The sequence below is a fragment of the Triticum aestivum genome, chromosome 1A, assembly GCF_018294505.1.
Source record: "Triticum aestivum cultivar Chinese Spring chromosome 1A, IWGSC CS RefSeq v2.1, whole genome shotgun sequence".
NCBI classification, from domain to species: Eukaryota; Viridiplantae; Streptophyta; class Magnoliopsida; order Poales; family Poaceae; genus Triticum; species Triticum aestivum.
Genome location: NC_057794.1, coordinates 67,369,426 through 67,384,640, shown reverse-complemented (window position 1 = coordinate 67,384,640; position 15,215 = coordinate 67,369,426).

The window sequence follows — 15,215 nt, the reverse complement described above, 5'->3', positions numbered from 1 at the left end:
GTGACTGATTAGTTGATTTTTCTCTTTTCAATCTTGGAACAATGAAGGCACCAAAAATATGAGCTCAGTTTTTGAGGTGAAAATTTGGTGATGTACTGCTTATGGTCATGTTGTTTGCCTCCCATTCAGGTAGTTATCTCTCCTTCAATTAATCATTCAGTTTAGCTCAGCTTGGATGTTTCTGAAACTCCGGTAGAACAGTAAACTGTTGTAGTTCTAAGATTTGATTCCATTCCATTTTTCCCTTCTCACTGCATTTCTACAGCCGTATAATCTTGCCCTGAGTAACTGTTTCCTTGAATCAATCAATATGATGGACCATTCATGTTCGATGGAACGCCGAAGGAGAGAAATCGGTGCAAAATTGCTTTACGTAAATCAGTAGGTAACATTTAGAACAGAAAACATGGATGTCATTTATTTCCATTTGTGCTTCTAACAACAGAATAATCTGATGCAACCATTGTATCCAAAACCTCTCCCTATATTCCTCATTTATCATGTATTTGAGGCTTCAAGCTACACGGACGGATCCAATTTTGTTCTATTCAATCATGTTCATGCATATTATGCATACTTATGCCAGTTGTTGCAGTGTGCATACCAGCATGTCTCATAAGGTCGATAAAAGTCCCAAGGCAACGCGCGGGGTATCTACTAGTTGGTAATATTAGTAGACATCAAGAAATGCCTATGAATTATTCACTTGTTATTGAACCATTTGATGTTTGGGGCTTTGATTATATGGGACCGTTTCCTTCCTCTAATGGGTATACTCATATTTTAGTTGTTGTTGATTACGTTACTAAGTGGGTAGAAGCTATTCCAACTAGTAGTGTTGATCATAACACCTCTATTAAGATGCTTAAAGAAGTTATTTTTCTGAGGTTTGGAGTCCCTATATATTTAATGACTGATGGTGGTTCACATTTTATTCATGGTGCTTTTCATAAGATGCTTGCTAAGTATGATGTTAATCATAGAATTGCAGCTCCATACCATCCACAGTCTAGTGGTCAAGTAGAACTGAGCAATAGAGAGCCTAAATTAATTTTGCAAAAGACTGTTAATAGATCTAGAAAGAATTGGTCCAAGAAACTTGATGATGCACTATGGGCTTATAGAACTGCATATAAGAATCATATGGGTATGTCTCCATATAAAATGGTTTATGGAAAAGCATGTCACTTACCTCTCGAACTAGAACATAAGGCATATTGGGCCATTAAAGAGCTCAATTATGATTTCAAACTTGCCGGTGAGAAGAGGCTTTTTGACATTAGCTCACTTGATGAATGGAGAACCCAAGCTTATGAGAATGCCAAACTGTTTAAAGAAAAAGTTAAAAGATGGCGTGACAAAAGGATACCAAAACGTGAGTTTAATGTAGGTGATTATGTATTGTTATACAACTCTCGTTTAAGATTTTTTGCAGGAAAATTCCTCTCTAAATGGGAAGGTCCTTACGTCATTGAGGAGGTCTATCGTTCCGGTGCCATAAAAATCAACAACTTCGAAGGCACAAATCCAAGGGTGGTGAACGGTCAAACAATAAAACATTATATCTCAGGTAATCCCATAAATGTTGAAACTAATGTATTGAAACCGTAACCCCAGAGGAATACATAAGGGACACTTTCCAGAATGTTTCAGACTCCGAAAAGGAACAGGTACGTGGTACGGTAAGTAAACCGACTCCAAAATAGTTCTAATAGCAAATTTTCTCCATTTTGGAATATTTTAAAAAATAGGAAAATAAGAAGTAGTCCAGGAAGGACACGAGGCTTCCACGAGGGTGGAGGGCGCGCCCTACCCCTGGGCGCGCCCCCTGTCTCGTGGGCACCTCGTGTGCTCTCTGGACCCCATTTTCTTGCACGATACTTCTTTTGGTCGGTAAAAATTCACTATATATTCTCCCGAAGGTTTTGACCACCGTACCACGCAAATATCCTCTGTTTTTGTTTCTAGTTGTTTCTGCAGCAGATCTAGAGCAAGATGTCTTCTCAAGAGTCAGTCGGGGAGAGTCGGGTGTCTCATCCGATACCGGGGCCAAGAGCAAACAGCGATGCCGACCACTTTGGGCCATCAACTGAGGAAGAGATGGAGGCCGACTTGAAAAGGATACATGCCATGGAGGAGGATCAAGAAGTTACTTCTCGTTTCCGAGCCGGATTCATGATGGGGGAACTACAGAGCTCAGCTATTCCAAACTCGGTCATCCCTTCCAATGTTAGATTTCTTTCTAATGAAAATATGAAAAAGACTGTTGCTTGTTCTCCCACAGCTATGCAACATACTTGGGTGAAAGGAGCTTTAGCCGTCACGCAAGCTCCGTAAGGAAATAATGGACCTCAAGCAGGAAGTCAATAAGATCGAGGAAGAGAATCGTATCCTAAGGGGCATCATCACCAATAATATCACGTCACCACCCCTGAAGAAAGAGACATAAACACATGGGTATGGACACTCCCCTTGGAAACTGCCAAGCTTGGGGGAGTGCCCCAGTATCGTATCACCATCAGACTTTTATCTTTACCGTTTTTTCTTAGTTCGATCCTTTTGGTAATATCTTGATCTAGTAGAATAAAGTTTTAGTATGATCTAGTTTTGAGTTTTGCTTCATGATCCTTCTATGTAATCGAGTCCGTGAGCTATATATAATAAAGATTAGTGTTGAATCAAGGGCTTTATTATCTTGCTATGATCTTGAGGGAATAAAATAAAAGAGAAAGAATAAAAAGAAATAAAGAGATCATATGGATCTTATGGAGAGTAATGACTTCACATATAGTATGATGAATAAAGATTGTTGAGAGTTGACAAGCATAGTTTTGGTCACTGTTGCAATTCATAGGAAGTAATAAAGAAAGAGAGGTTTCACATATAAATATACTATCTTGGACATCTTTTATGATTGTGAGCACTCATTAAAATATGACATGCTAAAGGGTTGATGTTGGACAAGGAAGACAACGTAATGGGTTATGTTTTCTTACATCTGAAATAAATTATATTGTCATGGATCATCCAACATGTTGAGCTTGCCTTTCCCCCTCATGCTAGCCAAATTCTTCGCACCAAGTAGAGATACTACTTGTGCTTCCAAATATCCTTAAACCCAGTTTTGCCATGAGAGTCCACCATATCTACCTATGGATTGAGCAAGATCCTTCAAGTAAGTTTTCATTTTTGCAAGCCATAAAAATTGCTCTCTAAATGTGTATGATTTATTAGTGTGGAGAAAGTAAGCTTTATACGATCTTGTGATGTGGAAGAAATAAAAGCGACGGACTGCATAATAAAGGTCCAATACACAAGTGGCAATATAAAGTGATGTTCTTTTGCATTAAGACTTCGTGCATCCAACCATAAAAGCACATGACAACCTCTGCTTCCCTCTACGAAGGACCTATCTTTTATTCTTGTCCTATACTTCATACAAGAGTCATGGTGATCTTCACCTTTCCCTTTTACATTTTATCCTTTGGCGAGCACAATGTGTTGGAAAGATCCTGATATATATAGCTAATTGGATGTAAGTTTTTATGAACTATTATTGTTGACATTACCCTTGAGGTAAAAGGTTGGGAGGCAAAACTATAAGACCCTATCTTTCTCTGTGTCCGACTAAAACTTCATAACCATAAATATTGCGTGAGTGTTAGCAATTGTGAAAGACTAAATGATGGTTGAGTATGTGGACTTGCTAAAAAGATCTTCTATTGACTCTTTCCTATGTTATGATAAATTGCAATTGTTTCAATGACTGAGATTATAGTTTGCTCATTCTCAATGAAGTTTCTGATTCATACTTGAAATTGTGAATGAATTGTTACATTAGCATAAGAGATCATATGACAATATATATATATATATATATATATATATATATATGTTGATGTTATAATAATGATCATGATGGCCTCGTGTCCGTATTTTATTTTATCGACACCTCTATCTCTAAACATGTGGACATATTTTTCAATATCGGCTTTCGCTTGAGGACAAGCGAGGTCTAAGCTTGGGGGAGTTGATATGTCCAGTTTGCATCTTGCTTTTATATCAATATTTATTGCATTATGGGCTATTATTACACAATATGTCACAATACTTATGCCTATTCTCTCTTATTTTACAAGGTTTACGTGAAGAGGGAGAATACCGGCAGCTGGAATTCTCGGCTGGAAGAGGAGCTAATATTAGAGACCTATTCTGCACATCTCCAAAAGTCCTGAAATTTCACGGGAGCATGTTTTAGAATATATAAAAAATATTGGGTGAAAGAAGTACCAGAGGGGGGCCACCCACCATCCACGAGGGTGGGGTGCGCCCTACCCCCTGGGCGCGCCCCCTGCCTCGGGGGCCCCCTGGCAGCCCTCTGATGCCCATCTTTGGCTATATGAGGTCTTTCCTCGAGGAAAAAATCATAAGCTAGCTCACAGGATGAAACTCCGTCGCCACGAGGCGGAACCAATCTAGGGCTCCAGCGGAGCTATTCTGCCATGGAAACTTCCCTTCGGGAGGGGGAAATCATCACTATCATCATCACCATCGATCCTCTCATCGGGAGGGGGTCAATCTCCATCAACATCTTCACCAGCACCATCTCATCTCAAACCCTAGTTCATCTCTTGTATCCAATCTTTGTCCCAAAACCTCAGATTGGTACCTGTGGGTTGCTAGTAGTGTTGATTACTCCTTGTAGTTGATGCTAGTTGGTTTACTTGGTGGAAGATCATATGTTCAGATCCTTTATGCATATTAATACCCCTCTGATTATGAACATGAATATGATTTGTGAGTAGTTACGTTTGTTCCTGAGGACATGGGAGAAGTCTTGCTATAAGTAGTCATGTGAATTTGGTATTCATTCGATATTTTGATGAGATGTATGTTGTCTTTCCTCTAGTGGTGTCATGTGAACATCGACTACATGACACTTCACCATTGTTTGGGCCTAGAGGAAGGCATTGGGGAGTAATAAGTAGATGATGGGTTGCTAGAGTGATAGAAGCTTAAACCCTAGTTTATGAGTTGCTTCGTAAGGGGCTGATTTGGATCCATATGTTTCATGCTATGGTTAGGTTTACCTTAATACTTGTTTTCTAGTTGCCGATGCTTGCAATAGGGGTTAATCATAAGTGGGATGCTTGTCCAAGGAAGGGCAGTACCCAAGCACTGGCCCACCCACATATCAAATTATCAAAGTACCGAACGCGAATCATATGAACGTGATGAAAACTAGCTTGATGATAATTCCCATGTGTCCTCGGGAGCTCTTTCCTTTATATAAGAGTTTGTACAGGCTTGTCCTTTGCTACAAAAGGATTGGGCCATCTTGTTGCACCTTATTTACTTTTATTACTTGTTACCCATTACGAATTACCTTATCACAAAACTATCTGTTACCGATAATTTCAGTGCTTGCAGAGAATACCTTACTGAAAACTGCTTATCATTTCCTTCTGCTCCTCGTTGGGTTCGACACTCTTACTTATCAAAATGACTACGATAGATCCCTATACTTGTGGGTCATCATCTCATAGTCGAAGGAATATGTATTTGACATGAAGAAAGCAATAGCAATAAAACTGAACGATTAATATGCCAAGCTAACGGATGGGTCATGTCCATCACATCATTCTCCTAATGATGTGATCTCGTCATCAAATGACAACTCATGTCCATGGTTAGGAAACCTTAACCATCTTTGATCAATGAGCTAGTCAAGTAGAGGCTCACTAGGGACTCAGTGTTTGTCTATGTAATCACACATTTATTTTGGTTTCCGATCAATACAATTCTAGCATGAATAATAAACATTTATCATAAATAAGGAAATATAAAATAACAACTTTATTATTGCCTCTAGGGCATATTTCCTTTAGTCTCCCACTTGCACTAGAGTTAATAATCTAGATTGCATTTTAAGTATTCTAACACCCATGGAGTCTTGCTGCTGATCATGTTTTGCTCGTGGAAGAGGCTTAGTTGACGGGTCCGCAACATTCAGATCCGTATGTATTTTGCAAATCTCCATGTCTCCCCCTTTACTTGATCATGGATGGAGTTGAAGCATCTCTTGATGTTTTTGGTTCTTTTGTGAAATCTGGATTCCTTCACCAAGGCAATTGCTCTAGCATTGTCACAAAAGATTTTCATTTGACCTGATGCACTAGGTATTACACCTAGATCGGATATGAACTCCTTCATCCAGACTCCTTCATTTGCTGCTTCCTGATGTCTACTACACAACCTTCTTCTTGTAGACGTTGTTGGGCCTCCAAGTGCAGAGGTTTGTAGGACAGTAGCAAATTTCCCTCAAGTGGATGACCTAAGGTTTATCAATCCGTAGTAGGCGTAGGATGAAGATGGTCTCTCTCAAGCAACCCTTCAACCAAATAACAAAGAGTCTCTTGTGTCCCCAACACACCCAATAGAATGGTAAATTGTACAGGTGCACTAGTTCGGTGAAGAGATGGTGAAACAAGTGGCATATGGATGGTAGATAAAGGTATTTGTAATCTGAAAATATAAAAACAGCAAGGTAACTAATGATAAAAGTCAGCGTAAACGGTATTAAAATGCGTTGAAACAAGGCCTAGGGTTCATACTTTCGCTAGTGTAAGTTCCCTCAACAATGATAACATAATTTGGTCACATAACCATCTCTCAACATGCAAGAAAGTGTCACTCCAAAGTCACTAATAGCGGAGAACAAACGAAGAGATTATGGTAGGGTACGAAACCACCTCAAAGTTATTCTTTCCAATCAATCCGTTGGGCTATTCCTATAAGTGTCACAAACAGCCCTAGAGTTCGTACTAGAATAACACCTTAAGACACAAATCAACCAAAACCCTAATGTCACCTAGATACTCCAATGTCACCTCAAGTATCCGTGGGTATGATTATACGACATGCATCACACAATCCCAGATTCATCTATTCAACCAACACATAGAACCTCAAAGAGTGACCCAAAGTTTCTACCGAAGAATCACGACGAAAACATGTGCCAACCCCTATGCATAGGTTCATGGGTGGAACCCGCAAGTTGATCACCAAAACATACATCAAGTGAATCACGTGATATCCCATTGTCACCACAGATATCCATGGCAAGACATACATCAAGTGTTCTCAAATCTTTAAAGACTCAATCTGATAATATAACTTCAAAGGGGAAACTCAATCCATTACAAGAGAGTAGAGGGGGGAAGAAACATCATAGGATCCAAATATAATAGCAAAGCTCGCGATACATCAAGATCGTATCATCTCAAGAACACGAGAGAGAGAGAGAGAGATCAAACACATAGCTACTGGTACATACCCTCAGCCCCGAGGGAGAACTACTCCCTCCTCGTCATGGAGAGCACCGGGATGATGAAGATGGCCACCAGAGAGGGATTTCCCCCTCCGGCAGGGTGCCAGAACGGCTCTAGATTGGCTTTCGGTGGCTACAGAGGCTTCTGGCGGCGGAACTCCCGATCTAATCTCTGTTCTGGAATACGTAGGTATATATGGGTGCAGGAAGTACGTCGGTGGAGCTTCGGGGGCCCCACGAGGCAGGGGGCGCGCCCCACCCTCGTGAACACCTCCCTTGGATCCTGACGTGGGGTCCAAGTCCATCTGGTAGCTTTCCTTCCAAAAATAACTTCTCCAGTTGATTTCGTTCCGTTTCGACTCCGTTTGATATTCCTTTTCTTCGAAACACTGAAATAGGCAAAAAAAACAGCAATTCTGGGCTGGGCCTCCAGTTAATAGGTTAGTCCCAAAAATAATATAAAAGTGGATAATAAAGCCCAATATTGCCCAAAACAGTAGATAACATAGCATGGAGCAATCAAAAATTATAGATACGTTGGAGACGTATCACTTCCGTAGCAGCTATGTACTCCGCTTCATACGTAGATCCCGCCATGACGCTCTGCTTGGAACTGCACCAACTGATAGCTCCACCATTCAGAATAAATATGTATCCTATTTGTGACTTAGAGTCATCCGGACCAGTGTCAAAGCTAATATCGACATAACCATTTACGACAAGATCTTTGTCACCTCCATAAATGAGAAACATATCCTTAGTCCTTTTCAGGTACTTCAGGATGTTCTTGAATGCTGTCCAGTGATCCACTCCTGGATTACTTTGGTACCTCCCTGCTAAACTTATAGCAAGGCACACATCAGGTCTGGTACACAGCATATATATCATACATGATAGAACCTATGGCTGAGGCATAGGGAATGACTTTCATTTTCTCTCTATCTTCCGCAGTGGTCGGGCATTGAGTCTGACTCAACTTCACACCTTGTAACAGAGGCAAGAACCCTTTCTTTGACTAATCCATTTTGAACATCTTCAAAACTTCATCAAGGTATGTGCTTTGTGAAAGTCCTATTAAGCATCTTGATCTATCTCTATAGATCTTGATGCCCAATATATAAGCAGCTTCACCGAGGTCTTTCATTGAAAAACTTTTATTCAAGTATCCATTTATGCTATCTAGAAATTCTATATCATTTCCAATCAACAATATGTCATCCACATATAATGTTAGAAATGCTCTAGAGCTCCCACTCACTTTCTTGTAAATACAGGCTTCTCCGAAAGTCTGTATAAAACCATATGCTTTGATCACCTCATCAAAGTGTATATTCCAACTCCGAGATGCTTGCACCAATCCATAGATGGATCTTTGGAGCTTTCACACTTTGTTAGTACCTTTAGGATCGACAAACCCTTCTGGTTGCATCATATACAACTCTTCCTTAAGAAATCCATTAAGGAATGCAGTTTTGACGTCCATTTGCCAGATTTCGTAATCATAAAATGTGGCAATTTGCTAACATGATTCTGACAGACTTAAGCATCGCTACGGGTGAGAAAGTCTCATCGTAGTCGGCTCCTTGAACTTGTCGAAAATCTTTTGCGACAAGTCGAGCTTTGTAGACAGTAACATTACCATCAGCGTCAGTCTTCTTCTTGAAATCTGCAGTCGTGATGATAGATTCGTATCTCGTTTAGTTTGGTTTTGCAGGCAACCATTAATACCTAAAGATTGTCTCGGCTATCTCCTGGCTAATTCCCCTGCCCATAGTTGCATGTAATTAATTAGTTAGAGCAGTTAATTATGTGTACTAATTAGCCAGACATTTAATAGCTATGTTTCACTGGACAGGAGGACCACAGTAATTATGAAGAGTATCATTCTTTGGACGGAAGGATCACATTAATTATGAAGAGCATGATTATTCCGATGGAAGGATCATGTTATGAAAAGTATTATCGAGCATTTGACAGTGAAGTCACTTTAATTATGGAAAGTATATTTTTAAACAAAATGCTAAGGCTAATTATAAAAAGTGTAATCGAGTGTTGAACGGAACGATCACGTTAATTACAGAGAGTATCATTTTTGGGACATGAGTATCACATTAGTTTGGGAAAGTATTATTGATGCTTGAACAAGATGATCATGTTAATTATGAAAAGTTTCACCCAATCAATAATGCAAAGCAATTTGGAAACCAAGCACCAAATCCATTTGGAAATCAAAACATTAATGCGATTAATTATCCAAACAATAAATTACACGTGTAATTAATTTAGTCTATTTCAGTACTAGGGATATTTCGCACAAAATCAATTATGAAATCCATGCAATTAATTAGTTAGACACATAATTAAGGCTGTAGATAATTAATAGTAGAAAGTTTTTTCAACCGTATCTTTACTATAAAACCCTTGATCCCCCTTATGAAAAAAAATCAATCCGCTCGGACCTTCCACACGCACAAGAAAACCACCTCCCCTACTGTCGGTGTCAAAACAGGCCGATCTCGGGTAGGGGGTCCTGAACTATGCGTCTGAGGATCAAGGGTAACAAGGGACAAGTGGGACACAATGTTTACCCAGGTTCGGGCCCTCTTAATGAAGGTAAAACCCTACGTCATGCTTGATTGTATTTGATGAGTTTAGGGGTTACAAGAGTCGATCTACCTCGAGATCGTAATGGCTAAACCCTAATTGTCTAGCCTATGAGAATTCTGATAGCCTCTACAGACTAAACCCTCCAGTTTATATACACATCGGAGGGGCATAGGGTTTGTACAGAGTCAGTTTGTGGGAGAAAGGAATAACATATCCGGACACCAATCTTGCCATCCACGCATAGGGAAGTCCTACCCAGACACGGGGGGAAGTCTTCTGCTTGTATCTTCACGGCCCATCAGTCCAGCCCATATCAAATAGCCCGGACACCCAAGGACCCCCTAATCCTGGACTCCCTCAGTAGCCCCTGAATCAGTCTTCGATGACGATGTGTTCAGCACACGGATTATCTTCGGCATTGCAAGGCGGGTTCTTTCTCCTAAATACTTTAAAACAATTCCCTGAACAAAGGAACTGTATCCGGCTCTGTATAATTACCACAACCCTTGGCCACGAAGGCAAGATATGCAAATAAAACAGTGTCTTTTTAGTGACAACTTTTTCAGCAAAATGCCACATCTGGCCCTTTAACATTTCGAACTGTTTTCACACCTCCCGCTTCGCGTTTTGAGGCATAGCCTCCATTGGCACGTCCTATCAAAACAGAGATCGTGGCCGCCCATTGCGGGATCCTCATCAATACAGTTTTGGGTAATCCAACGTCACAACGTAACTGGATGATTATAAAGATGCTCTACAGGTGTCTCCGAAGGTGTTTGTTGGGTTGGCATAGATTGAGATTAGGATTTATCACTCCAAGTATCAGAGAGGTATCTCTGGGCCCTCTCGGTAATGCACATCATGATAAGCCTTGCAAGCAATGTGACTAATGAGTTAGTTGCGGGATGATGTATTACGGAATGAGTAAACAGACTTGCCGGTAACGAGATTGAACTAGGTATGAGGATACCGACGATCGAATCTCGGGCAAGTAACATACCGATGACAAAGGGAATGACGTATGTTGTCATTGCGGTTTGACTGATAAAGATCTTCATAGAATATGTAGGAACAAATATGAGCATCCAGGTTCCGCTGTTGGTTATTGATCGGAGATGTGTCTCGGTCATGTCTACATAGTTCTCAAACCCGTAGGGTCCACACGCTTAACGTTCAATGATGATTTGTATTATGAGTTATATGTTTTGGTGACCGGAGATTATTCAGAGTCCCAGATGAGATCACGGACATGACGAGGAGTCTCGAAATGGTTGAGAGGTAAAGGTTGATATATTGGACGATAGTATTCGGAGACCGGAATGGTTTCAGAGTGTTTCAGATATTTATTGGAGTACCGAGGGTTACCGGAACCCCCTGGGGAAAGTTATGGGCCAACATGGGCCATAGGGGAGAGAGAGGGGAGCCCACAAGGGGTGGCGCCCCCCTTGGGATTCCGAATTGGACAAGGGGAGGTGGCACATCCCCCCTTTCCTTCTCCCTCTCCGGCTCTCCCTCTCCTTCCCTTTTCCTCCTCCGAAAGAAAGGAGGGGGCAACTAGGACTAGGAGTCCAAGTCGGTCTCCCCCCGACTTGGCGGACCCCTAGGGCCGGCCTCCTCCCTCTCCTCCTTTATATACAGCGGCAGGAGGGCACCCCAAAGGACATCAATTGTTCTCTTAGCCATGTGCGATGCCCCCCTCCATAGTTTACTCCTCTGGTCATATTGTCGTAGTGCTTAGGCAAAGCCCTGCGCGAATCATATCACCATCACCATCACCACACCTTCATGCTGACGAAAATCTCCCTTGACACTTTGCTAGATCAAGAGTTCAAGGGACGTCATCAAGTTGAATGTGTGCTGAACTCTTGGTGCCGTACATTCGGTGCTCGATCGTTCGCGAAGACGTTTGACTACATCAACTGTGTTAAGTCAACGCTTCCGCTTTCGGTATACGAGGGTACGTGGACACACTCTCCCCCTCTCGTTGCTATGCATCTCGTAGATAGATCTTGCGTGATCGTAGGAATTGTTTTTGAAATTGCATGCTACATTTCCCAACAGCAATCCACACGATCTCTTTTGGAACGGGCGAGTTTTAAGGCTTGAGAGGGGGGCGTTTGGTATTTCACTGCCTATAAGAAGGTAAAGATTCCTCCTTTTTTCCCCACGCCATCTCTTAGCTCCTGCCTTCCCTTCCTCTAAGCTCCAGCGTCCAAGATCTCAATCTTCTCCACCGCCACCAACCTCCCCAACCATGTATGGATCTGGTTCCAAGGGCAAGTGGGAGGCCTCCTCCGTCACTGAGAAGGACGTCAAGGAGCTCCGGGGCGCGGGCTATCTGTCCGCGGACATCGCGCACAGGCTCCCCCAACAAGGGTCAGGTCACGCCTACCCTGGAGCCCGGCAAGAGACTAGCGTTTGTACCCCACTTCCTCCGCGGGATAGGGTTTCCCATCCACCCCTTTGTCCAAGGTCTCATGTTCTACTATGGATTAGATTTCCATGATCTAGCTCCAAACTCCTTCCTCCACATATCGACGTTTATCATCGTGTGCGAGGCTCTTCTCCGCATCCCCCCACACTTCAGCGTATGGCTCAAGGTTTTTAATCTGAAGCCGAAGGTGGTCGACGGTCAGCACACAGATTGCGGCGGGGCCATGGTAAGCAAGCTCCCCAACACCGTCTGGCCCAAGGGGCTTTCGTGGAGACAGTCAAGGTGTGGCAGCAGGAGTGGTTCACCCTGCGATGCGAAGTGGGCGGCCACACATGATTTCAGATTTAGACCCCCTAAGAGACTCACCTCATGGACCACCAAGGACCTTGACTGGGGGTCATAGCCGGAGGTGATGATGCTGCAAAAGCGCATCACCAATGTGTTGGGAAAAAACACTAGTCTCACAAACGTGATCCAGGCGATGCTCTTCCGTCGTGTCCTTCCCTGCCAACGGGCCTCCCCATGTGGGAGTTCAATTCGGAAGAGCCTCGGACCTTGAAGCACTTCTTTGACACCACACACAAAGACATATGGAAGCAACTTTTCAAGGCCCAAAAGAGTTGTCCGATGAAGACCAAAGACATCGGACTCGACAGTGAGAACCCAGCCTTGGCGGTAAGCATAACCTCTCTGAAGACTTATTTGGCTAATGCTTCAGATGATGATGAAGATTTACTTGATCCTCTGTCCACACAGGGTTGGATGGTGAAGGCGGAACGTATCAACTGTCCAACACCGCTGCCGGACAACCCAGCCACCTCCAACTAACGGAGATGCTGGTCCCGGTGTCATACCAAGCGCTGGAGAAGAAGGCCAAGAAGAAGAAGGGTCAGGAGGCCAAGGGCGGCCCCCGCCACAAGGGTCCTTCGGACGCAGTGTCCGGAGAGACTGAATTAAGCCCTCTCATCCCACGAGGGAGATGAGGAAGAAGAAGAAGAAGAAGAGTAGGAGGAGGAGGAGGAAAGTAATTCCCCTCGTAAGGGGAGGAAGAAGAAGAGGGCGGCCTCCGAAGACCCGGAGGGGGAGGCGCCCAAAAGGGGGAAAGTGATCCTCCAGGACAGTTCGGAATCAGACGCCGAACTAGTCCCCAAAAGGCCTCCCAGGGCGAAGCCTCTGGCCAAATCGTAAATATGTCAGACACTTATTGTCTATCTCCAGTTCTCCCCTTTCCATTTTATAAGCCATTTTTCTATGTGCCTTTCAGCCCTCCACGTGAACTCCCGAACACTCCGTTATCGGAGGGGAACTCTCTGCCGCCCGATTTGGCAGAGAGCAAGACGCAGCCACGAGCCCCCTCGCCCATCACCATGGATGACACCGAGGTGTTATCCTGACGGACCTTTCCTAGCCGCAGAGGGGCGGACAAGGCTGTTGAGAAGGCACCCGAGGTTAATACTCGGTTGCCCAAGACATAGGGGAGGCGACCCCTATGACAACCGGCATTGGGGACCCCCATCAATTCAAGCCCTAGCCAGACCTTATTCCGGATACCCATACGGCTCCGGGATTGGGTGAGCTGCCCCCTATGAAGGAGGGGGAGGAGTATCAGCTCCAACGGTGACCTCCACTAACCCGGAGGCGTCGAACATTCTGGAGGAAGCACTGCAACGTGCTTCCATCATGAAGGAGCACTGCACCCTGATGGGTGTGGTGGTGGAGAAGGTTTAGTCTGCCAAGAGTGGACTGAATGAAGCCTTTACCAGCCTACTGACAGCCTTCGAGGTATGCGACATAATGCTCTAAATTCTTTTCCATATATAGAGGAATGTACCTATATATAGATAGTAGCCCCTGAGGCTCTTTCTGGTGTAAAAGAGACCGGACAGAGGATCCACATGAAATTTGGGAAAGCTAACATATTTATCTGTTATTGTAATAGGCTTCCCTGTTGGCGATAACCGCTCAGGCCGCAGAGGTTTCCGGACTCAATCAGAAGCTTAAGGTGGCCTATGAAGCAATCGACCGCATTAATAAGCGGTTCGATGAGACGCAAGGTATGCGTTTAGTGTTAAAAGTTTAGTTGTATATCATAAGTGATAGCTATATTCAGAGATTAACTCATGTAATGCTTTGATTATGAGCATAGTTGGCGCAGCCGAGGTCGAGACCCTCAGAGGCGCCCTTGCCCAGGCCAAAAAGGAGGCGTAGGCGAATAAGGCAGCTGTTGACAAAGCGGCTGTCAAACTAATGACCGAACAGGCCGCCCGCCGCCGACATGAAGCTCGGGTAGCCGAAGTTGAGCAGGAGCTAAAAGATGCCATCGGCAAGTGCGAAGATTTGGAGGAAAAGGCATCGGCCCAGTCGACCAAACTCGCCAAGGCTCTCAATGATGCCCAGGCGGCACGGGTTCAGTCCCAAAGCGCTCGTGAGGAGATCCATCAAGCAAAGCAGATAGCGACTGGTAAGGCCTTTCTTTTACAGAGTATTTTTGGAGGTTAGAGGTATGCTTTTCTCACACGAGTATGGAGTTCTCCAGATGTGTTCGCGGATCTTCCGAGGAGTGCCGCTGATGTCGCGTAGTTCTTCCGAGCCCAGGAGGGGAACTCGACCGAGAAGCTCTTTTGTTCACAGTATCTTGCGCCGGAGCACCCGACGCCCCTGAACGACCAGCTGAAGCAGCTGATGGAGCTGCATAGGGTGGCCGGTTTGGCCATGAAGGATCTAATAGTCCATCTTTTGTCGGCCGGACCCATTCGCAGTAGCTACTTCAGTTTGGTAAGGCGGCTCGTCGATGTGCTACCTCAGATTGATGTCGTGAAGCGCTCGGCCTGCATAGAAGGTGCC